Below are 26,001 nucleotides of genomic sequence, written 5' to 3'. Positions count from 1 at the left end.
GCACATCATAGTTTGTGTTGACTTCAGAAAATGTTCTGACGGTGTTGGAGCAGCAGACTGGAGACCGGTCTTGTTTTTGAAGCAAAGTCTTTTCCTCTGAGGTTCTCACGCTGGATGCAGCTTTGTGTCACAGTCACAGTCAATACACACTGCTCTCCATCTCCATCATCGCAGCTCTACTGGGACTCGTGGGGAGGAAGAGGAGAGGGAGATATAGACTGTTTATGCCTGCATGTGAATGTGTGTTTTCATGAATGTTGCTGCGTCTGTATAAAAATCTCATTTTTTGTGTGCATGTGAAAGAATGAATGTGAATATGTGTGCGTGATGCTCTTACATCTTTTGCATCTGGGCAAATTTGTATGTGAGAGAGCCTCCCAACCCTCTATGGGATTCTCCTCCCTTCTAACCGTCATCCCTCTGTCTGCTATCTGTCCAAGCTTAAAGCGCCAGTTGTTTTCTAAGGGGCCTCTGGAGAGAAAGAAACAACAGGGCGATTACACTTGTTCTTTTATCCTCTCAAAGATGTTCTGCTCTTCCCCTTCTTGCTTTCCTTCTAGGAGGTCTTTGCTGTGAGGCTTTTTCCTTTCTGCCTATCTGAGATTTTATTTGTCCATGTGGCGCCTCTTTATTTCCCTCGCCAACTTCCTCTTTCTCTCTCTGTCAACTGATGATGTTGACTTTGCTTCACTTCGCCTCTCAGTGAAGGCGTTCTCTCTTCATGCCTTTGTCTTCCTCTTCACTCCTCATCTGTTTTTCTCCGTTTAATTTTTTTTCTTTTGAGACGACTGAAAGCGTTCAAATTTGCTTCTTGGGGATTCTGTTCACAAGGATTCCTCGTCTTGTTTTGAGCTTTGCAAACCGGCTGAAGATTGAAGCAAGCTTTAAGGGACCTTCCAGGGTACTTTCTGCAGGATTCCCCTGTGTGCCCAAAAGAATATCCGTATTTGTCTAACACATTCAGGTCTAGATCCATGGAATCAACAGTTTTGTTTCATCCATTACTTTTTGTGTAAAGTGTTGTCTCATGTGTGCAACCATTTAGATCCACTCGCAATATAGTCAATACATAATTCAGCAAGAGTTTTCAATTGCACATGCATATTTATGTGCAATCATATGTATTAATTCAATTGAGAGGGAGCGTGTGTATACAACTGAGTACCAGCATAGAATATGCATGTGTTGATCTCTTTCCTTCTCTCTCCTGCTCGTCCATGCTCATCCGCCAAGAGTTCATTTCAACTGACTCTCTCTCTGTCACACACAAACACACACACACACACACACACACACACACACACACACACACACACACAACCTCCCAAGAGTAGAATTCTTATTCCTTCCTGATTTACTGTGGTCATTACTATTCAACTGAGATTTTTCAACTGATGGCCTGCTGCGTTTTACATTTGGCTCAGATCATTCTGATCATGAATAAACAACATGGCCAATCACAGTGCATCCATTTATATCACTGTTTAATGCCACACATACAAACACACACACACACACACACACACACACAGCCCCATCCCTGGTTTTCATCAGGCCACTTATGAACACAAAGAAGCTTACTAAAGGGACTACTGCACATTACATTTAATGGACCGGTTGTTTTTTTGTGTCATGACTGATTGGAACAATCAAACCAAGTGTGACATAGTCAGCTTGATGAATTGAATGAACATACACAAACACAACATACAGAAAAAAAATGCTATTTTGACAGACAACAATACATGAGCATATGTTAGTGAGAAGCCGTTACTACACCACTGGTCACATTCAGGTAATAATCCTACCTGGCAAATAAACATACAGACAGTTTAAAAGATGCCACCAAACCTCTGTCTCCTCCTTCTTCAGCCATGTGTGTCCAAAGAACAGAGGTAGGCTAGCTAAAAAACAAAACTATACCACACAGAAAAACTAAAGCACTATAATTTACAACCTCAGGAAAAGTACTTCACAAAGCTAGTTTCACGAACATTAGCCTGGCCCGCTGACCAATCAAGCAGCATAACATTCTGACGTACTCGGCAAGCAAGAAGAAGGCTCTGCATGTCAAAGTATACTACCAAAATGTCAAACTCAAAATCTGATTGGTCAAAAAGTATGACAATCAACAATATTGCCCTCATTTAGTTAAACTGCATTACAGGGATTCACCTGAAACTTGGACTCATGGCAGATTTATTTATCTGGAGACAACACAGGGGCAAACCTCATTGGATAAAAGCTGTAATTAAAATGGGCTGCATTTGAAGCAACAACTGGGGGAGAGAGTAGCTTTGAAACTATGATATGAAACTAATGGGAACAATTTTGCACAATACATTGATAAGATTAGATACAAATAATTCTATCAATCCCCAGAAGGGAAACTCATTTGCCACCAGGTCAATTCATATCGTTTGAGACATAATCTACAGCCATGAATCAGATCCACAACTAAAAATGTTCATTAAAATATCTGACTGCTGCTGGAACAAAGGACCTTCTAAGTCATTCAGTAAACCACTGGGGCATCACTAGTCACTCACTGAAGGAGCTTTGCAGTCCATTAAAACCACTGTGCATAGGATTGCCTTCAAAGATCAGAGGTTTTGAGTTTGGTCCTCATTTTCTTCTCAAAGCTAACCTCAAGTTAGATCAGGGGTTATGCCAATCACAGAGCCAGCCTTTTTGATCAGCTTATTGATCCTATCCACACAGATGCTGCTGTGCTATTTCCAGCTGGTAGATATGACTGTTAGCGCTTTCTCTCTGAAGGCAACTATAGGTTTCACAAACGAACCACACAGTCACAGAGACTGCCTCCAGAGCAAAACAACACAATTCAAATCAAGACTCATCACTTCCCCTACAGTCAAGCTGAGTTGCTCAGAAAGATCTCCAGCTTTACGTGTGCTTCTTTGCCTTAGGGTTAGGTTTTTTTTTGTTTTTTTTCTCTAAATTTGCATAATAAAATCAGCTGTTTAACGTAAAAGATGGTAGTCTGTTGCTGGTTTGGTAAAATCACTCTCAAGTTAATGCAATGGGTTTTAGGGAGTAACATAGCAACAAACGTCATATTGTTGTCCACCTGTTGTTCAGTAGCCTCCTTGATTGTTCTTTCTAAAAGGATGAAATATAACGATTTGTTCTGATATCTAGACTTAGTAATAACTACCGTAATAACTTCACTCTCTACTTTCTCTTTTTTGCTTCTTTGAGCTGCTTGTGCCTTAAGGCCAACAATGAGTACACCAATTAGTTCAGAAGGTGCACTCCTTGACACATGCTAAAACCATTTTTTGATATTAATAGCCTAAAATACAAGGGGTGAGTGCTTTGGTAAGGAATAATATAAAAAAATTTGACTGTGGATTTTCTCGCTAGTGGCAAACCTCTGACACAGCTCCTGAAGCGGATCAGAGATAAAACTCTGCCCTTTAAAGCCAGCAGTGTCACCAGGAAGAGTAACAGCAAACCAACCATGTAATGGGGTGTGACTTCATTTATTTGTTTTTGTAGAACAGAATATGGTTAATGGCTGTACCAGTGGAATTCAGCTAAATGGGAAAGATTTACCATGAGCTCATTGCACTCATTAAAATAAATAGCTTGACAAATAAAAGCTAAATTACAGGAAACAGTCACAGCTGCTGTTGGTGCAAGGTGACACAACTTCTTCAAGAAACAAATCCTGGATCTGTTCCACAAAAAAAGTTAATGGGAGGTGGATTTTGTGAGTCCCTTGGCAGCGATTATGTACCAGTGAATTTGAAACACGAAATAAGAGGACCAACAAAACAAATGACTTATGATTAGTGACAGGTGTTTTCGCATGCTGTCCAGGGATCCGGCGCTGGCGACAGACTGTTTGGGAAACATTATTGAGGTCGTTTCACACTCAAGGAAAAATACCCAGCGTGTGTCTGGGGAAATGAGACGGAATGGAGGAAATCTTGCAAATGAAGAAAAAGCTGAATATAGAGACAGCTGATGAATGTCGAGATTTTTTTTCACGTTAAAAATGAGACAGTTTAAGAGCCTAACAAAAGCTTGTTTCTCATTGTGTCAGGCAATCTTCCAACAGGTTGGCCCTTTTCCTTTCTTTACCCATTTTGTTTGTCAAATCACGACTTTCTTTATCTTCATCTTGTGTTTTCTATTCACCTCTCATGGGTGAGACACACTCTCTGCCACCTATCTCTTCCTCTTTCAGTGATATGATGTTTTACTCTCTCCTCTCTCCATGTCTCACTTGGTCTTCTTTTTGTAAATTCAGTATTCTCACCTTGTGTCAAGTGGAAAGTAGGCGACACCCGGGTGTAAATTGCTCGGCTTGCAATGGCCAGAGAAAAGCAGAAAGCAATTTCCACACCATTTTTTAGTAGGGTCCATCGCCACCGTTGTGAAGCCCTGTAGGGACCTCCTGCAAAAGAGAAACCGCCACTTAACTGCCAGCCAGTCAGCAAGAAGGAGATTAGGAGAAAAAAGGGCAGCGAGAGGCAAAGAGAGAGACGTTATCGCAGCTCACACTTGACTAGCAGTCAGAGCCACCAGATTACTGTTATTGCCACTGATCTTAAACAGCTGCTTCCACACTGTGGCCTCCAATAAAGTGCATAACCCCGCTGTTTACGGGTGGGTCCCTTATTCTGGAGCACATAATATGATTCTGTACATGCCATGTATTGAGCCTTTATGTAATATGTATACTCTCATGGTGTTATCAATGAGGTTTCATATACGCAGACATAGGCATATGTTTTACACTGTACCTGGCATCAGATGTCACGGTCAAAGTATAAAAATATTAACAAGTGTTATATGAACTTCTTTTGCAGATCCAATTCACATGGATGAACAGCAATTGCAAATGAATAAGAAGCGAAGTAGAAAATAATTACTGTCCATGCAAACTTGCAGAGGCAATGGACATTGTGACACATGCTGCTAACAGCTGATGCAAATGCGCATATATGCAGCTGCATTGCTCTGCCTGAAATACACTTGTGCTTCAGTTATTTGGCTTCAGCTTTTTTAGCCATACCTGATTGCTGAGGTTAAACAGCGCCCATAGCAACCGTACCCAGGGATCAACTGAGTATAGTGTGATAAAAAATGCAAAGTGCCCTCATAAAACAGCCTCATCTAGTGGAGCTGAAAGCTGGTTTGAGATGTTCTCATGGATTTAATATTCTGTCACCAAAGATGTAACCTCATGTGAAGTTGTTTCCTTCATGTGCTTTTTGTCTAGCTTGTCCTTCAGCTTGTGACTTGAGTTGAACGTTTTTTTTGCGTTGCTGTCTTCATTTGCCGGCCTTCTGTCTACATTTGTGTCCTATCTAACATTAACAACCCTGATTATTGCAGTTTTAATTGCTACGACTTGAAGTAAATTACCAAGTCTGCTGCTTCTCAAACGCCTACACATCCTTTAGCAGCATGTAGTGCTATTTGAAGATCACAGGGACAGTTAGAAATCTGCTCTCACAGAGTTAGTTGGGTTCCTGGTTTAACCTTCATGCAACCTTTTTGTTAGATCAAATCTTTGAGAAATACTGTTTAGACAGCTGAGAAACATTTACACTATATCACACGGAAGGCTTTAAAAAGAACAACAGGTCTGAAAGAGGGCCAGTATTGTTTATCACTGTCTAGCAGGGCTGATGGGTGGTTCAGCAGACTAATAACTTCTCAGGGAGATGCAGGTTAGTCCATTAGACTACTGCACCTTTTGAAAATATCCAGCCAGGCAGTATTTGGCTCTAATTCAGTACCAGCTGAGCTGATCTATTAAGATGTATTACACCCACCAGAGACCTACGGAGGGACAGCGAGGTCAGAGAAAAGTGAAGGCCTCACCTCAAGCTGCTGCCCGACATCCAAATCAGCATTTCAAAATCACTCAGCGAGATTAAAAAGGCAGGGATTGGAGTGGATGAGAGGGAGGTAGGTAGTCACGCTTTGTACAGGAGAAGCAATCTAGGTGCTCCTGCTCGACTGTTGCCGTGATTAGATACATCTTGTTCCATTATGCATTTTCCCTTTTCTATTGCATTTTCTCCAAGGAGATTTGAAACATTTCTAATAGCTTTTTAAAAGACTTGCTGTCTGGATCACTTACTGTAAGGCAACACATGAGACACTGAGACTGCAGTGCATGAAGTGGAATACATTCTTCTTCTGCTTCTCTTTGTTGTTTCATGTATTTTTTCCTTCACCATCTTTTTTTTGTATCTCACTCTTTTTACCTTTCTCTCATTGGTTGACATTCTTCCTCTGTGACCACCTGTTTTTCATGTCAAGAGACGCTCTGTTAATACATAAAGAAAATGCACAGCACTGAGAATTTGAAGAAGGATTAAATGTGTAGATTTATAACTGTGTGCCCCCAGTGACACTGAGGGAAATGCAGCTCTCTACCTGACTCATTATCACATTATCTGTCTATTTCGAAGATGTGATAAGCTGACACAGGAAGTGATGGATGGTAAGATGTTGTAGTCTTAATTAAATGAGTATGTTTGTGAACATCTTAAGGCCGTGAAGACAGATGCTTGGAAGGTGACACGGTGGGCAAATATCAAGGATGTATGGCAGGTAGCAGATGTTTCAGGGAATGACTTTGGTGCTATCTTTATGCTGCTTATATTATTGCTTGTTTTAATGGTCTAGAGTTTATTTAGAAACAATTGCATTACTTTAGTGTAGGGTTGTTCTTATGGGGGGTTTTATTCAGGTTTATTTATAGATTTGTTCTTTTCTGTTACACTTCTGGGGGGCTGTAAAAACAGCACTTCCTCGATATATACAGTAAGGAAAATTACTAACAAACAGGATCTTGAATCTCATAGTTACTAGCAGGTGATCATTACAAGTCTGTGTTGAGTTTCGCTAAAGAACAGACTGTTGCAAACGATGCACCTCTGATCGTAAACTCTGGAGGATTAACTGTCATCATATCAGGCCACTGAAAGAAGTCAGGTAAATTTCACATCAATTTAGTAACTGTGGGGAACAGAACATTTAAAAAAAAAATACAGTGGAGAAAAAGTCAGAGAATGTCTTTGTCAGATACAAAAACCCACAAGGCTACGCCAGAGACACTGACTGAATTGAAGAAGGCACATTACATAAACTGAACATAGTATCAGATACAATTGTGTCTGAAGACTGCGAAATGGAAAAGCAACAGACAACAGACTTTGAAAGTGACAGGCATGAAAGCAGGAACCCCACACAATGCCCTTAAGTAGACTTCTCTGTCTTGTCAGAACCTGGACTTCTTTTTGTGCATTGATATGATCAAAGTTAGTCCTCCGGTGTCTGCGCATCCCCAGCAATGGTCTGTTAGTCATAGCAACAGTCTGATATTGAGAAATAGCAGACTTTTGCTATGCATATTGGCCAATTAGAATCAAGTATTTGACAGAGTCATGCACCAACCCCTACACACAAATGCAGCAATACACCAGAGAGGAAGTGACATAACACACCCCAAGTCTCGCCACACAGTGATGGATGAGTCCAGGCGTCCCAAAGCGAGTCGAGGCGTTCTAGAACACTGACAGAGAGGGACAGAGACATTTTGGGTGTGTGAGAGAGAGAGAGAGAGTGACTGCAGGAGAAAGGGAAGAATGATTTTTGGGCGGGGGTGTGAATAAGAAAGACATGTGCGCGTGTGTGTGTGTGCGTGTGTGTGTGTGTGTGTGTGTGTGTGTGTGTGTGTGTGTGTGTGTGTGTGTGTGCGCGTGTGTGTGTGTGTGTGTGTGTGTGTGTGTGTGTGTGTGTGTGTGTGTGTGTGTGTGTGTGTGTGTGTGTGATGGCTGTTGTCCAGCCAAGTAGAGCGGAGGGTGACAGTGATGGAGAGGTTCATGGGAGGAGAGGGAGAGAGGGGGGAGAGGAGAGTGGCGAGTAGGACAACTAAGTGCGGTCGGTGGTTGATGACTTGAGGAAAACGGAGAGAGAGAAAAAAGAGACATCAACCGACAACTGGGGGAGACAGAGGGGGGTCAGGACTTTCAAGAGAGGGAGAAAGATTCCATTACTAGAGGGACTAAGATACTCGGTCCTCGAGTAACAGAAGAGTGGCGGTGTCAAAAGCTCACAGTCTGGAAAATTTGAGTTCTGCTAGAAATAAATTAGATTTCAAAGAGAGAGTGTGCTCTGATGTGTCAACAGACATGAACAACATGCGGAGAGAGGGCAGAGAGGCTGTTTTGATCTACAAATGTCCCTGTTGACATTACAGTATATCCATCTATGTCACGGATCCGATGCCCAAGATGCCCTGCTGGCCTATCTTCAAACCAGAAGTAGGCAACTATGGCTCAGTGGTAGAGTCGTCCTTTCTCAACCGAAAGGTTGGCATTTTTGATCTCCTTTAGTCCACACATCGAAGTGTCTTTGTGCAGGACACTGTAACTAAAATGCTCCCAAGTGCCAGTGGTGTACATAGCCAGCGGTGCATGAATGTGTGATTAGTGTATACAGATGGACACTATACTTTACGTAGCATCTTTTCACAAGCAATTTATGGATGTGTGTGTAAATGGGTTAACATGACGTGTCCTGTAAAAGCACTTTTAGTGGACAGATGACTATTATAGTACCTTACAAATCACATTGGAGTGTACAGGTACCGATTTAAAAAACTTCCTACACACTGAGAGTCATCTCTCATTGGTTGATAAGTGGGAGGTAAGCAGACAGTCAACCTGTACTGTGAAATCACTCATGTGTAACATTCCTTCCAAAATGTCACAATATTTATATACAGCAATTACAAGACAACAACCGTTTCTCTATAGAGACAGTGCAGAAAACAATAAACAACTTTACAAAAAACATGAAAGTTTGAATTCCTCATTTAGTCCATATGGTTCAACTGTTTTGAGTGTTTGAATCCAAAAGGCCTCTCTTCTCAATAGTTTGTTTAATGTCTCTCCCACTCTGGGAGCTAGAGATTTTGTCAGTGCCCCAAAACCGGAGCAATATGAGCAGGATCAACTAAACTGATTATTGGTGCCACCAACCAGTTTTCTTCAAAGGTGACTTTCCTTTGTCTGCCCCTCCTTTTATAAGTTTAAGATCTATTCCAATAAGAGTGTGAAAGTGAACTGACTGTTTCGGCTTTTTAATTCCAGGTATTTAATTAACATGGACATTATCTCTCACAACTGATAAATCTGTCTTATTTTACATACATTATTCCATAAATGATTGTGACCACATCATGATTTAGTGGCCTGAGTAGAGATAATAGCTGTTTTGTACATGCAGTTTGACTGGACACGTGCCAGTTCTTAATAAATAACTGACAATGACATACTGTGCTATAATCTCTGTCTTTATCTGTGATTAGATTTATTTTTTCCAACACAGTAGAGACTTTGGGCTTGAGTGTCTTGGTGAGCCTGATTATTTTCAATTTGCTGGCAGCAGGCTAACGGTAGGCAGCCCAGCGTCACATCATTTATTTTCTTTTGCACCCTAAGTATGAGTGCATCCTATAGATTTTTTCTCTATACTGTGTCCCAGTTTTACAGTAACCAGAGACACCGAACCAGGAGGGGGAAAAGTGTCTCCTTGAAGTCCAGAGCTGGAGGAATATTTGAATGTTTATAACAGTTGCTGCTGTGCATAAATAAAACCCACTGAAATATCCAGATTGTGCAGTTTTACTGTAAGTCTATATATTAAGGAGAGGAGTCTTTTCTGCATGATGAATTGTTTTGGATGTATATGAACATTTATATAAAAAACATTTATATTCACAAGGAGCTGTTCAATACCATCCAAACCTGTATGAATTGATTCATTTCTGCCAATAATGTAAAATATATAACCAGGTGGTTTTTATTGGATGTGTGCACATTACATAAAGTATACATTGTTTTAGAGACAGCCATATTCCACTCTAGCTCCTTGTTATGAGCGAGGAGAGTATCCCTTCCCTTGATGTCAAAACCTCATCCTAACGTAAAATGATGAACACAAAACATCCCTCAGCTTCCCTCAGATGCTCATAAGTTGAGCAATTAACATTGCATTACATGTGTTAGGGTTTTATTTATGACTAACAAGCAGTTAACAAATCATGATTTCCTCCATGACTGAGTGTAATGTCGGCTCTCAGTGGAAATTCAGCTGAGTTACAGCAACTTGACAGCTGCATTTCATAACGACCCGGCTACGCAAAGCACAATAACGCTGATTTAAGTCCCTGTCTGAAGCAGCCAACACACACACTGCAGCACTGTATCACTTTATTACACCCTGTATCCATCTCCCACTACAACACAAAGCTGCGGAATAAGCACAATACGAGTTAAGTGGTGCTAAAGTTAAAGAGATGTTGATTTGTTGCCTGGCTGGCAGTTTGTGTCAAGGGAAGTAATAATGAATGAAAACAGTAGGAATGAGAAGGTTAGGGGAGAGATAGTTAGAGGAACAAAGAAAGATTGGGAATAAATAAAGTTTTTCAAAAAGTACAAAGGAGCACAAAGATGGAATAATAAAGGAAAAGAGCAAAGAGGCAGACAGAGGAGACAAAAAGACGCAAGCAGAGAATGCAAATTAGAGGGGAGAGGATCACGGAAATGATTGCCCCTATTACAATTATCATTAGCATGTGTTGTTGGCAATAAGTCGTCTCATTATGGTGGATCCTATCGTCATGCTAATTGTGGAGGATGTAAGGTTTTAGCATGCAGGGAGCTCTCTGTTACAACAAGCAGGGTTGACATGCTCATGGTAGGTTCAACTAAAAGACTGACAGACACAAGCAGAAGCTTACAAATTTTCTCCCATTTGGTAGTTACAAATTATGCATTTTCAGTTCTCAAAGACTACATCTTTGTCTGAAACTGTTTGTCGGACAGCTCTCTCAACCAGTCAGCTATTTGTTGAACGATCATATAGCTGGGAGCAGAATCCATATCTTTGGGGGATTGAAGTTGTAAGATTATGAATTTCCAGGCAAAGAATTCTTTTTCACTGTGTAGGTCATTGTTTACAGTCCGACCAGCAACTTCGGGGTCAAGAATGCACTTTGGGTCGAGAAACAATGTGCAGAGTGTTGGCTTCAGTTGCAAGCAAATGTCTGTTTAAACACTAAAATGTCATTAGATGGGCGTATAACAGCTGATGGGTTCCACTTCTGTTGTTCTATGGACTGTTATTCTGCATACAGTAAAGCCTGCAGAAATGCTAGTGCGCTTATCTCAGGATGTCTTTAAATAACATAAATTGAAATTTATTGATTATTTAATTGATTGATTGATTGGTTGGTTGGTTGGTTGGTTGGTTGGTTGATTGATTGATTGAATATACTTAGACTAAAAATAGAATCCAGAAAACTTCCAGTACCAGAAGTCGAATTGATTGGGTCAAAATAGAAATATTGTATCTCAAGAACTTTTTGAAGGACACTGTTAAATTATGACCTCTGATGGTACAAAAACATGAATCTTTGAGGCATTAATGATTACTTGATGTTTCCTTTCAAGCCATCAGCAGATTCAAGTTGGTAACATTTTTCCAATACTTTGGATTATGATTGATTATGATTCTGAAAGCTTTCCCATGTACAGCCTCATATAGCTGCTAGCATGGCTCTGATTGCTGTTTTAGATCATTATTTTGTCTTGTTTGTTTAAGGAGGCAATGTGCTGACAATGATCTTAACGCACAGCTATACCTTCCTGAATCTCTGTTGAAATGTTGGGGATACTCAGTCAATAATGAGTTGGAGAATTAGCAAAACAAAATGTTATTTAGGTCTTCCCTTCAATTCTAACTTCTCTTAAGCATCTAAATGCAAAATTATTAAGATTTTCCTCATTTTTTAAAATTTAAAATAGATTTTCAAATCTTGTTTTCCATTTTCTCAGCACATTAAAGCCATATATTTATTTTTGAACTTTGTGAACAGCAATGGTCCAGATAAAATATCAACCAAAACCTTTAAACACACAGACGGACGAACATGTTTTTTCTTAGCTTAAATTTACAGCCTATATTTCTTCCTCTGTAAAGAAATTGTTTGATTTAGTATGGGTGATGATTTTTTTAAAAACACCCATAGCGTCTAATTCATTTACTTGGATTCACATGTGAAAACTATCAAACAGCAGCAGGGTTCAGGGAGAGGGTAGTTCCTCGCCTAAAGCGGGCATCACACATGCATGCCTTCATTTAAGCACGTTTGCAGTGTGCTGCATTTACTTTTCTCTAAGGCAGTATGTGAAAGTTGTTTTGGGAAACTAACTTATTCCAGCCTTCTTGTTTAAGGCCTGAAAGTTCAGAAAGTAATTTGCCCAGTATCTCCCCAAGGAAGCAACAGAGCATACCTTAAATGTTGAGTTTTCCAGTAGTAGATACAGTAAATGCTGAAGCAACTTGCACCGGGGGATTTTACATCTTGATGAGTCTTAGCTCTTTAGCCTCTAGCTTTGGCTGAAAGTTGTTCATGTTCATTAATATTAATTGACCAAATTCAGACTCAAGGAATAACTCACAGTTTATTAAATGTGGTGCCATTGAACTAAGATTACAGCAGTTTAGGAGTAGCATTTCTACACTCTACTTGTAGTAGAGCAAAAAAGTGCAGGAAGAAAAAAGCTACATTTGAATATGGAGTGAAGAAGCAAATCTATGGGCTACGTACACCTTGATGATGTGAGAGGCTTCATCAACCAAACTGATCGAGATCTCTGACACGCTATCTTGTCAAGTATAGTTCAGACAGTAGACAAATTACATGATCTTTAAAGAAAAATGTTGAGATGTTTGAGTAATGCACATTCTCTTGATATGAGAAGAGTGTGCTCCACTGTGCACCCTGTCATACATGTAATGAACAATAACATTGACTTTTTGTGGTGTTTCTGAAGTATTTCGTCTTTGGGCTTATTTAAGCTGCAGGGTATCAGCTGGTTAGAGTAGCTTCATATTTAATATGAATATAAATCTGAAATTAATCTTAAAAATGTTGGACTGTCTCCTGCTGTTGCATAATTGTTTAATATTTAAAAGTTTTTGTTGTTAGTCCCCTGCCTCTAATTTCAGCAACAACCTTTTTCTTTCAATTAACAGACACAAAAATATTGAATGTGAAACTGATGTGCACACTGACACTAGTGAGGGATATGGAATAGTCCAAATTATTCATAGTGAAATGTGAAATCAAAGCACATAAATCATTCACATGGCATGCACAGCTCAACATATTAAGTTTACATGAAATTTATTTTTCATTCTCCATGACAGCAATGGCCTTAAAGTTCAAGAAATGGCTGCTTACAGTAAATATTGGTGAGAGATCTTACAATGTCACAGAGTGTAAGTACAGGGGACAGAGCCTTTTTTCCTCTGTGTTATTTTTTCCCTCCTTCACTGGGCCTATCCATCTTCTGCGCTCAAAGTTTTGACTCTCACTATGCCTGATGCCAGCTATCAATCAAGCTAATGATGCCTCGATTCATAGTTCACGAGAGGAGAACAAAAACAGCAGGAAGAGGTTCAATTTCCGTTGAAATGCTTTACATCCTTTTGTTTTCCTGTCTGATACCTTTCTTATAAGTATGTTCTGAGCACATATTCAAATTAATTGTGAGAAAAATACACTGGGAGAACACTGGCATGCATGTATTAAAATGATAAAGGAACTAATCAGGACTTTGCTTTGAATTTTACCCCAAATTACTACCCCAAATATTAGTTATTTTCTTCATTAAGATACAGTAATTGCTTCTGTAGCGCTGGTGGTTAGGTGGTTCACAGGCCCCATGTACAGGGGCTGTAGATCACACGGACTGGGTTTGAATCCAACCTGTGGCTCCTTTCCCACATGTCATTCCCAACTCTCTCTTGCCCCAAATTCCAACTCTATCCACTGCCCGTCTCTCCAATAAAGGCACAAAAAGCCAAAAAAGTCAATCATAAAAAAGAGAATTGGTTCATAAACTTGAGGGACTTTTAACTCCTTCAGGTTAAGAGGCTTGTTAAAAAGGAAATTATTGGGGAGGGCATGTATAGCATGTTTATAAGCCTGATCACACTGCAGGGTGTGCTGTTCTATTAAATATCAGCACAGATGAAATTCAGCTTTGATTATTCAAGACTATAACAACCTGGTCTATAGTTATCTTGAACCTGAAGGTTCTAGCCAATCACAGCAGCAGTTGATTCCCCAGATTTAGGCTACAAAGCTAAGAGAGAAATGAGCAAATTGTTATTAAATGAGTGGATTCTTCACACTTTTGACTTATTGACTCTAAGTGTGGAAGCCTCCTGTTGTTTGGTTCAGCAGCATTTAACAGCATCAAGGCAGATTTTACTTTCACAGCCAGAAATCTTTGGCATGAACTTGCACCACCCGTTTATATAATTCTATTACAGAACAACTTCACAGTGTGGGTTCAGATGTTATCTGTAGGGGGGAGAAGTCAGTATGACTCACTGTTAGAAATGTACAAAAATGTGGGCAGGTGCAGAAAGGAGTGGGTTTGTGTGTGCGCTCTGTGTTTGCGCACGTGGCCTATAGGTGCATTTAAATATATGATTGGAGTGTGAGTGGGCAGTCACACATCTCCCTTTGGAAGGAAGAAACTAAATTGATCAGAAACTCAGCAACATGTCTCCACACCCAACATTCAAGGCCATCAGTGTTGTAGTGCAATTAGCCTTTTGATTGCAGCTACTGAGGAGATGTTGATGATGGACGCAGCAGAGTACTATATCTCTGTTATCTGTTATGTGCTGTATTTTTTCAGTTAAAGTGCCTATGGTTACGCCTGTGTGTGTACAGAGTATTCCCATAATATTAAAGATCTCTCATCTCACCAGAAATTAAAAATGACATCTCCTAAAGGTGTATACTGCCTCTTATTGTGAGTCTGCATACATTATGTGTGTAGCTGGTAGTGGAGAATTACTGTACTTTTTTTTGCCCCTTAGATATGCCCTCATTTCACAGCACTGGACTAATGAAAGCCAGAAAGTAATTGTGAGACTATGGCCTCCTCCATTTCTCATTTTAAATCTTTCCGCAATCAAGAAAAATCTCAGGTGGCAGTGGATGGGTAGGCGACTGTAAATACAACACCCCCTTCTAATTAAGTCTTCAGGTCCCTGACTTTATTGTGCTGTTCAGACTGTGCAGTGCCAGCAATAATAATTAAAGCCAAGCCCTCTTCTTTGGATGTGTTTTGTTCCCTGATTTAATGACCTTTATTAATCAGAGGAAAGATATAGAAAATAAATCTTAAAGTGAGTGGAAATGCAGTACTGCTTACCTATTTGTTTTTAGCTCCCAGCTTTAGTGATATTGTAAATTGCTTTTGGTGGAATTTTATAGATGTGATAATTATACATAAAATACAAGATCGTTCTGAAACAACAAACATTACGCAGACAGAGTTTGCTGGTTTGGGATTTCTCAATGACCTTTCACCATTAATTACTTTAATTCCATCTTTGAAAAAAGCACAGCATATTAATCAACAATACCAGTAAAAGAAAAGATAAGCCAAACGCAGTGGCCAGTGTTTGAACCTGGTGCATAAAAGCGGAGCAGAGAGGTATGCTGGTACACAGGGAGTGTGTGTGTGTGTGTGTGTGTGTGTGTGGGGGGGGGGGGTTCTTTAACTCTCTCCTGTTGAAACAAACAGGACCACACAGCTTATAGTCATGCTATCAGACCATTATTCATGATGTGCCAACTCCAAACAATTTCATTTATGAGGAGAAAGAAAGAAAGAAGAAATAGAGAAGAACAGAGGAGTAACACAAGCATGACCCTCATACTGCACCTGCCAGTCAGAAATCTGCAGCAGTCGCTTGCAGGAAGCAGCCTGTCAATGAAATTACTCCAAACATCTCAACAGTTGACTGACAGTATAGTCTGAACCACAAGAAAAATATATAAATAGAAATATAAGGGACATGCAATTGGTATTAAAGTCACAATAATATGGAAAATACCAGCCTGTAACCCATTTTTATCATTCAACATTTTTGCAAGTATAAAATAAAATGAAAAATGTATAAAAGCTGTAATGGGAAACTTTGACTTTATGTTGATTTTGGTACCCCGCTTCAGGGGTCATGCACAAACGGCTCTTTTTGAACTCCATGTTAAATGGTAGACCATTATATCATCACAATTTAACTCAAGCAAAGAAATTCAAACAATGGAAAATTGACTTACATTGACAACTGTCAACAATGAGACACTGATTGCAATGACGTAAAGGTAAGCTTAAATTTAAACTAAGGTTGTTGAATGAAGACACCACAACAGCATGCAGACAATACACAGATTTTGTTGTTCATTTCTTATACGATATAGCCACGCCCCCTTCCAGTCATTTTAATTGTTTGGGATGTAAATTACAGACAGGTTACTATTATGTTAGTACTGAGATCATAGTAGATTAAGTAGCAGCAGCATGGTTAGAGATGCTATGTAAGGTCCCTAAGTCAAGCCCATTTGGACAATGATGAGTTTGTCAGGTTTTAACTTCTGAAATCAGACTCATATGTCGCCAGCTGTTTGACAGGCACATCTGTCACATATCATACAGATGTGGGTAATTGCCTATCAGCTTATATTCAAAACTGTCTGCATTTGATTTGCCTGCAGCTGTGTTGACTCTGACACATGCACTCTGCCTCCATACCAACCATGTGCATACTGCATCTATCAATCATGTAGCATTAATTTTTAAGGACGTGCGCAACCGGCAGCCATCATGTGCACAAAAATAAATAGTTAAAAGCATGTATATCTCTATAGGCTGAGAAGAAATGCACAAGTCAATTGCAGTGCATACACCTATGGGATTCTTACACTGAGTTAATCTATCTGCCCTCTAAAATGAACTACTGAAAACATTTTCACTTTATTTTAAACAAGTTCTCTGGTTTTATCACAGTGGTAGATTTTTCTCCTTATAGGTAGGTTCAGAAAAACAAAGTTGCCTGACATTAATATTAATGAGCAAGGGGGCAAAAGCTAAACCACAAACGATAAAATGATATTCTAGTAGTAATAGGTACTTCTGATTCTGTAATGCTATGTCTAGCTAGATTCTACCATATATAATGCAATGCAGTGCAATGTATAATATATAATACAGCTCAGGATAAGAAAGGTTTTACCCTTAATCCTAACCTTGAACCAGAACGGAAGTGATCAAATATAAAATGGTTTGCTGTCTCTTATAGCTAGTACAATGTATTCATCATCGCTGCTGCAATATGTTGAAAGAGTTAAAAGTGCATTGAATAAAAAACTAAAGTGATCACGACACCTGATGGATGACCTTTCTTTAAAGTGAACAATAATTGTGCCAGTTTCATGCAAGTATGACCTACAATCGTGTGAAATCAAAATCCAACAGGGACAAAAATGAGCTGAAAGGAAGAAGACAGTCGAGTGTAGTTTCTAAAGCCAATGGTCTCTTGTCATCATGTCGCCCGGGGGGAGTGAAAGGATGTATGACAGAGACTGAAGGAGTGCAGCTATTTCCTCTAGAGAGGTGAGAGACTGACTTGGCATGAAATACATCATCCTGAAAACATGTATACCACACCAACCTCAAATATTGAGCCAATGCGCATGTTTTGACTTCTTTCTGCTTGCATACATACACAAGTGCATTTATGTACTTGTAAATGTGCATATTAGAAAAACATGCTTCATGTGTGTGTTTACATTTGTATTTACAGTGGTTAAATGTGTGAATATGATAACTACTTAAACCCACAGGGTACTAAACAAGCAGAAAAGTCCTTTGGTAATCTGCAGAGAGACCAGAATCAAACCAGACCCAGGATGAGCTGATGGCTTATTAATGCACTGGGACCTGGTGTGCACCAGACACATTCTGATTGTGCATTTAGCTTCTTGCCCCATTACGGGCAATATTAAGCTGAGGGGTGCAGGACCCATTTCCAAAGAGCTGGCCTGTAATGAGAGATCAGAGGCGAGGTTTTATCATAGGCAATAAAACATGAGAACTGTGTGTCTGTTAATAAGACCCCAAGAGGATTGTAGAGGGGGGGTTGAAAGGCGTGGGAGCGCAGGATCAAAGAAAAGTCTGCCTGGAGGAGAGGAGAGGAGAGGAGAGGAGAGGAGAGGAGAGGAGAGGAGAGGAGAGAAGAGGAGAGGAGATTGATACATGTATGAAGGAACTGACTTTTACAGCTCTTTCCTTCATTAATGTGTTGTAAGCTTTCTACCAGCTTCTCTTTTATTATAATAGCAGCATGGTCTTTGTTCAGCTTAATAAGTGTGCAGCTCAAGTAGCTAAGAAGTTAACCTCTCCTGAATTAACCATCATTTAAAATGATTATCATGCCATTGTAAGGCTGGCTTTACACCTTGCATTGTTACCTTGCAGATACTTTAACTAACTTGTGCACAAAAATGGCCTTGCCAGTCAATGTTAGTTTTAGGTTATTCTTTTTCATCTTAGCAACAATTAGGTTCCAGCTGATCTAGGAAGAGATCTTCTATGTAGTGGTTGGTGGGATAACTGTAAGATTAAATCAATAGAAATACAATGTTTGTTCTAAGCTTATCATGTGTTTTGCATATTAATGACCATGTGCAAAGTAACAAGACACCAGAGCGCTTAAATAAATGGTGTTAAAAGGATACAATGACGTCCTAAAATGTCGGATACTATACAAACACTCAAGTTCAGTACAAGCGCCTCAAATCATAACAGTACATGCATCAATACTTTCAATCATATGATTTCTTTATAAATTTGAACATCAAGACCAGCATTTGTGTTCTCATTTCAACATATTCCTGCCTGTATTATTTTCAAATCAAACCTTTTGTGCAAACATAAGTAAAAACAAGCAGTGGCACTTAAATAAGGGAAAGACCTGCCTGAAGTCCTTTTTCATCTCTCTACAGGGAGGTCAGAAATGAAAACGTGACTGTGGAGCAGCTGCACTTAATGTGACAGGAGCCTTCCCAATTTATTTTGATTGGCCTTGCTTTATGCAAGCTCGGGGTAGATTTCCCATGCGGGGAACTTTGACTTCTCGCTGGGAGACTGGGAAATTCAAAAATGTGTGATGGCTACAAGCAGAAACCAGATATGAAAGCAAACGTATTATCAAACAAATATGTTGATTTTGTTGCAGCCAGTATTCAGGGGCTAGTATCTTTATTTCCTGCCCACTGAGTTTAACTTTAATCATGTTTACTGTGCTTCTGAGTACATTATGTTATTACAATAACATGAATGTAGTGAGGACATGTCAATGCTTGTGAGTTATCAATGATGTTTGCTCAGTGTATTTACACTGTACCGATACTTTAGTTACTGTCATGAAGGAAACTCCTCGATAACAACATCAAAATGTTTCAATTAATGTTTCTCTTGGTTTTAACAGACTAGTTTTAGAATTGAAACAATTAGATAGGAAAAAAATAGGTGAAGACACTTAAATATGTGTAAGCAAATCCCGAGAGAAAAAGTGTGTTATTAATCAAATCAAAATGATAATGGCTTAAACCCTCACAGCATGCACTGTGCGGAGGTGTGAAGCTCAGTGTGATCTTCATCTGCAGCCTCAGCGGCACCCTGCTGGCTGTGTCATAGGGAGTCTTGCTAGATGGTATCCACAAACCATCTGATCAGTATAAACTGTGTAAAGATGTAAAAACTGGGTTTTTTTCAGAGACCTTAAATCTCTACATTTCCATGGTTTATAATTTCTTACCACCTTCTATGATCAAATATCACACTGTAAACATATATAGACATTAGCTGTATATACGATTCTACATACTTAATGTCAGTCATAAGACATCTTCAAGGACCTTGCAGAGTGTATTTTGGCTGTTTTTTTTAATTAAATAAATAACCCAGTAACCAGAATGACATGAGTCTATTACCTAACTGTATATCTAAATAAAACTTCTTCAGTTACTGTTTTCTGCCCATGAAACATAAAAACGTTCAAATTTGAGATAAAAAAAATGATCCTGCATGCCATGTATGTCTGGGCAATTAGAAGAGTCAGACAAAGTCATGGAGCATCTCTTTCCCATGAAATTATACAAGTATAAATGTTTGATCACATTACCCTGCAACAGGTATACTTTCTGATTGAAATGGTTGCTATCTGGCAAAAGATGACCTTCCATTATTCAATGTTAAAGGTGTCATAAAGTAGCAGTCTCCACTTAAGCCTTCATACCTATACCACACCTCTACCTCTTAGATTAAAATAAACCCCATCAGATGACAGCTTTATAGAATAAAAATAATTTATTATTCAAGGTAGAGGATAAACCATGTTTTACTGCTGCCATCTAACCTGCATCCACACACTCAAACATGTAAATACACAAATGAATAAGAATAATTTAATTATCAGGAAAAGATGGTCTTATAATTAAAATTATCCATGCTTATAGTCTACTCGTTTCATATTTTTAAAAATCTGTCGAGAAGCTACGATATCTTTTTACATGATTGCTTTCCTGCATGCATCCTCCATCAGTGGGAATTTAAAATTCATTAACAGGGCTGACTCCTCAGCCCACGTCGCTGAGCTGGAAGGCAAAGTCTGTGTTCCTCTCACTTCCTATCCTGTGTGTCCTTAATGAAGCAGGATTGATGGCACGCCAGCGGAAACACGGCTCACCTCATCAACGACCAGCCAAGGGAGGGATGCTTTCCAATAAATAGTGCCGTAAACACACAATTAAGGGCCCACATATCACTGTTCCGTTATTACATCCTACCAATTAAGCATTGGGGGCAACCTCCTCATTTGAATCGCTTTACGCATGTAATCAGTAATTTAGTAATGATGTGCTGAGTCTCAGCTGCAGACTCAATAACCAGTGAGAGGCTCAAAGTGGGTGGTGTGTTTCTACTTCCTGTGGTGACAAAGTTTAGGAAGAAAGAGTTTGGGTTGTTGCTGTGTTAAATCAGTCCTTTTATTGGCCAGAAAATGTGTATACACTGTCATTTATTTCTTAATCTTATTATTTAAAAACCTCTGTTAATTCCAAGCAGCCATAAGCAAAAAATAAGTTGAACTAATTGTCTGTAATATAGGCCAACTAAAACAGAGCCAGCATTCTCATCTGCACTGACACACACTTCATTATTGATAATGTTTCAAGCTCCTGCTTTTTATTTATTTCTCATCAGGCTGTACTCCAGAGCCCTTAGGCTGCAGCACAGTGTCAGAATGAAAGGTGCACTGGAGCGAGTGAGCGTGCATTTCTGACCTGTTTTTAGGGCAATGTCTCAAGCAAAGAGATATTATCTCCAAACAAGCTTCCACCACCACCTGAAGTTCCCCTCCACGGATAGGGACATGGAGAACAAATGCCGCCGTCAGTGCTTCTTATGGCTGCTGAATAGTTATGTTGGACTGCCATCTAGTGTGAGAGGTTTGTAAGTCAGGTGAACTTTATATAAGGTATACAACTGAATGATATTACGTTCCTCAAAGACCATGTAGAGAGGTCCAGGTAGAGCAAATCAACAAAAGGTAAATAGCAGTAAATCTAGACTGCAAATTGTGTTGATGGTTTAAATTAGTTATAGAATATGGATGTTGTTTGATTAAAAATTAGTATGTAATTCAAACATGCACTGTCACTGGAATATTGCACAGTATGAACAAATTGGAAACGGACTAAGTAAATTGAAAATAAATAAGTGTATAAGTAATAAAAAATTAAATTAAATAAAAGGCACAGCTGTGATAGTTGTCCAGTGTAAAGTCCCAGTGCATGTCTGAATTCTACATTGAGAGTTGGAGTGTGTGAAAGGGAGACGGGCTGTAGAAGGGAGTCAGTTTGACATGGTGAGGGTTGTAAGGCAGCAGTGCGTTAAGGAGTCTCACATGCAGCTTGGTGGAAAAAGCAGTTGCGGAACCTTGTTGTGCTGGTCCAGACGTTGCGAAACATCCTGCCTGATGAAAGAGGGACAGCAGTCTGTGTGAGGGGGTGGGAGGGGTCCTTCATAATGGAAGAGGCTACAGAGTGTGACTAAAAGATGTCTTGGATAGAGGGAAGTGTCATGGGCAGGTGCTTATTTTTGATGAAGCAACAATGACAAGTAATATAACTACAGAGGGAAGTGATTTAATGGCCCCAGGTGTATAATTAAAATGCATGTTATTAATACAGTACTAATTAATACAAATGCATACAAAATGTATACAATTCTAATCAAAATATCAGACATCACTTAATTAATATGCGTTTTTACAAAATACTTCAGCTGTGAGCAATATTTCTTTACTACAGAAACAGTTACACGCATCCACTAACTAGAGAGTTACAATTTAATTTAGCATGTGCTTTTGTCCAAAGTGGCCTAATTTCTGTAGCAAGCATTAGCCTAAGGAATAGCATTTAGCAGCAATAGCTTACTTTTGGTTCAGGAATTTTACTAACAGTATTAATGCAGCTTGCTCAGGCAGTCACTGTGTTAAGGTATGGATTACAAACACTGTTACTCCAAATGGTAGAGGTGGTTTAGGGAGATTAAAAGAACTAAAAATCTCAACAGCCCAGGAATTTCTCTTAAATATTAGATATTAAAAAATTAACATTCAAAAAAGACTGGACAATACAATGGAAAATCACTCATTCACTAAGGGCCAGTGCTCTTCTTCTTTGGGTTTTAACAGTAGCTGTCATCCAAGAAGTTGCATTTCTGCTTTCTGCTGGATTTAACTACACTTCACATGCTTAGATGGTTCTCAGCGGACCTCTTCTCAATAGATAATCAAATAAGCATCTTCGACCTTTCCCTCTTTCACCACAGTCCAGAATTCCTTTTTCAGATCTCTGCTTATGAGTTCAGTTCTCTCCATTTCTAATTGTTGAACTGTTTATGCTCGATTGCAAACCTCACAGAGACCAAATGGATATTTACCTATGATATGTAGTACTATTTAAATTGCTTTGACCCATTCTTAACCTTGTAAATGTGTCCTCCTTGCTTCTGTTGCTCCCCCTATATTCTACTCTATCTATTTTCTGAATTGAATAAAACATGTCTAACTGGTTCTATTTCTGTGTGATTTTACTCCGTATGATTATTTTCCCCTCTGACTTAGAACATTTGATGTTAATAGAAAACCCTCTCCTTTATCACAGCTTCCTTTGCCAACCTGTCCACCTTTTCAGGCATGTCACGTCTGAGCCCTGCCTTACTACCTATGAATGTGAAAGTATTATTTCATACGGTAAGTCTTGGTGACTGCTAGATGATCCTGATTGAATACTGTATAAAGCACTCCCTTAGTCACTGCAAATCAGCACTTTGATTCCTTTGATTTGTTCCACCCTTTCAAAAGCTTCTAAAATGAGATACAGCTCTACCGTATTAATGTTCAGGAAATCTGACATTCTCTTTACTGCTTCAAAATGATAGTGTGGAATTAACACAGCTGATCGTGTTGCGTTTGTCATCAAGGTCTTTATCACTCTGTGTATACTTGATCTGAATATCTATGCTCTACGTGTTCATGAAATTCACTTACTAAATCAACATTTCTTTATTTTAAAAACAACACATCTGTTTCAGATGTCTCGAGTATCCACACTTGAACTGTTAGCAATAATACAGTTGGACTCGTGTCCTTGTCATGAACTCCCATAACTCTCACCACTCCATCCCCTATCCACCCAAGATTGGATTTTTGTGTTCTCTCCTTTTCCCAGCATGCCTTTAACTCGGTTGTTGTTGGGTGTCTGTCTGTATGCCCTTTCCCCATCAGGTTCAGCCAATAAATTGCTGACAGCTGGTTCCTCCTTAAACACAGTGGCATCTCTCCTCCCTCAAACTGAAGAGTACATGTCGGAGATGACTTAACTGCTCCAATACATATTGGAAGAGCCTGGGCCTGAATTATTTCTAACATTACAAGTATTGTTTTTACTGCAGATCCTTATACTACACTTCCACGCTCAGTCCTATAAATCTGATTAATGGCACATATATATAAGGCAGCAACATCTGCTCCCTATACTCCCACAAGACATCTCATCACATTTACTACTTTTTTTTTTTTACATGTATCATCAATAATATTGTTTGTATTTATTGTGTTCCTTCCATGTTAAGCTGGCATCAACATATGCCCCACAAAAATGGATTGAGTCTACTCGTTCTTGGTTGTTTCCGTTCAATGTCAAACCAATATTCACCCCAATTTTCTTTCTTGAGAAGAACATTATTTATGTCTTTTCTACTGAGAATTTATAATCACCACTTTGATCCCCATGTCTCAACGGAACTGATCCCTTCCTGCATTTTATTTACAACATAATTGATATTCTTTCCTTTTTCCACATCAGGGCTCCATCATCATCAAACAAGGATTTTCCCTTATCGACTGGAATATTATCAAAAATATCATTCATTATAATTTACAATAATACTGGACTCATTCCCTGTGGTGTCCCATTTTCTACAACAAACCTTTCAGATGTTTAGCTCCAATTTTAACTTGAATAGGTGTCTTGTTCTTAAAGTCCATTAGCCAACTGAAAATTCTTCCTTTGACTCCTATGAGATGTAACTTAATCACCAGTCCCTCTCTCCAAAGCATATCATATGTTATTTCAACATCCAAAAAATACTGCAACTACTGTTTCTTTGGTAACTTGATCTTTTCTCACATCTCAAAGCATACCACTATGGATCATACATTAGTTTCTCATCCTTTTCTAAATCCACTTTGGCATTTGGCCATCATACCACATTTCTCTAAAGTCTTTATTACCATGTTTACAAATAAGAAACTTTAAGGCAAATCACCCGTAGTTTGTTCCATTGCTCTGATCATTTTCCTGGTTTCTGTACGGGAACACTCACTGCCCCCTTCCAACTAACTGGCAACCTTCCATCCTCACATACCTTATTATATAACATTAACACTGTACTGAGTGCTTCTGTACTTAAATGCTATAACATTACACAGTGTACCTCATATTTCCCTGGAGCACACATTAGTTGTATTTTGTCAATTTTGTGAGCTCTTCCAAAGTAAATAGAACACTCAGCAAATCCTCCATATGATCCTCCTTTTTCAGTGCCTCCATATTTTAAGATTTAGTTTTGTCCCTGTACCTTATTGCATCCTCATTCAATTATAAGAACTGTGTACCATAACAAAGATTTTAACCAAATTATTTTGCTTTTTCTTTATTAGTTATTGCACTACCCTTTCCATCTTTTAAAACCAGTCCATCCCCTCTCACCATTCAAACCATTCCCAAACTTCTCCTACTGGGAAGCAATAGTTTATACTTAATGGTTTAAATCACAACTAGCCTACTAGAAAGGATTACACAGTCTGTTCAAGCTATTCAAATATTACCAATATAAAGATTTCCAAAAGTCTTGAAAAGACAGAATATTTCTAAAAATATATATATACACATTAAACTAAAGTTAATCTTTTTTTTACCTGTATTCAACAAAATACAAAAAGGAAAACATCATCCCCCATCCCAATCCCAATTTGGTACAGTCCAGACTGCTAACACCTTGTGGAGCATGGGCATTCATGTGAGTGCTTTCATGAGAGAATCTTCTTCAACCAGGAAGTTGAACTCAGAGAGAATGAGTAACAATCAAAGCAGCAGGATACAAGAAAGCAAATACTTAAATAAACATGTAGTAATCAATTAAATCATTGATAATAATATAGGCCTATCAAATAACAAAAACAAAGCTTCAACTACATAACAAGCAAAGGAGTTTTCACCTGATTGTTGAGGGAGTAAATGACACTCCCTCACTCACAGTTCTTCTCATTACCGTCATTATCCTTCATTTGTGGCTACACATATCTCCACAACATTAGCAATTAGCATCCTCAATGCTGGAATTCATCTGCAATCATGACAGCCAGATTGTAAACTTTCCCTTAGTTTGTTAAAGATAACAAACATAGTGTGATCCATTATCAAATGATTAGCACTGA

Source organism: Labrus bergylta, chromosome 3 (assembly GCF_963930695.1).
Source record: "Labrus bergylta chromosome 3, fLabBer1.1, whole genome shotgun sequence".
Taxonomy (NCBI): domain Eukaryota; kingdom Metazoa; phylum Chordata; class Actinopteri; order Labriformes; family Labridae; genus Labrus; species Labrus bergylta.
The sequence above is the reverse complement of the archived record's forward strand: the minus strand, read 5'-3'. Positions refer to the sequence as shown.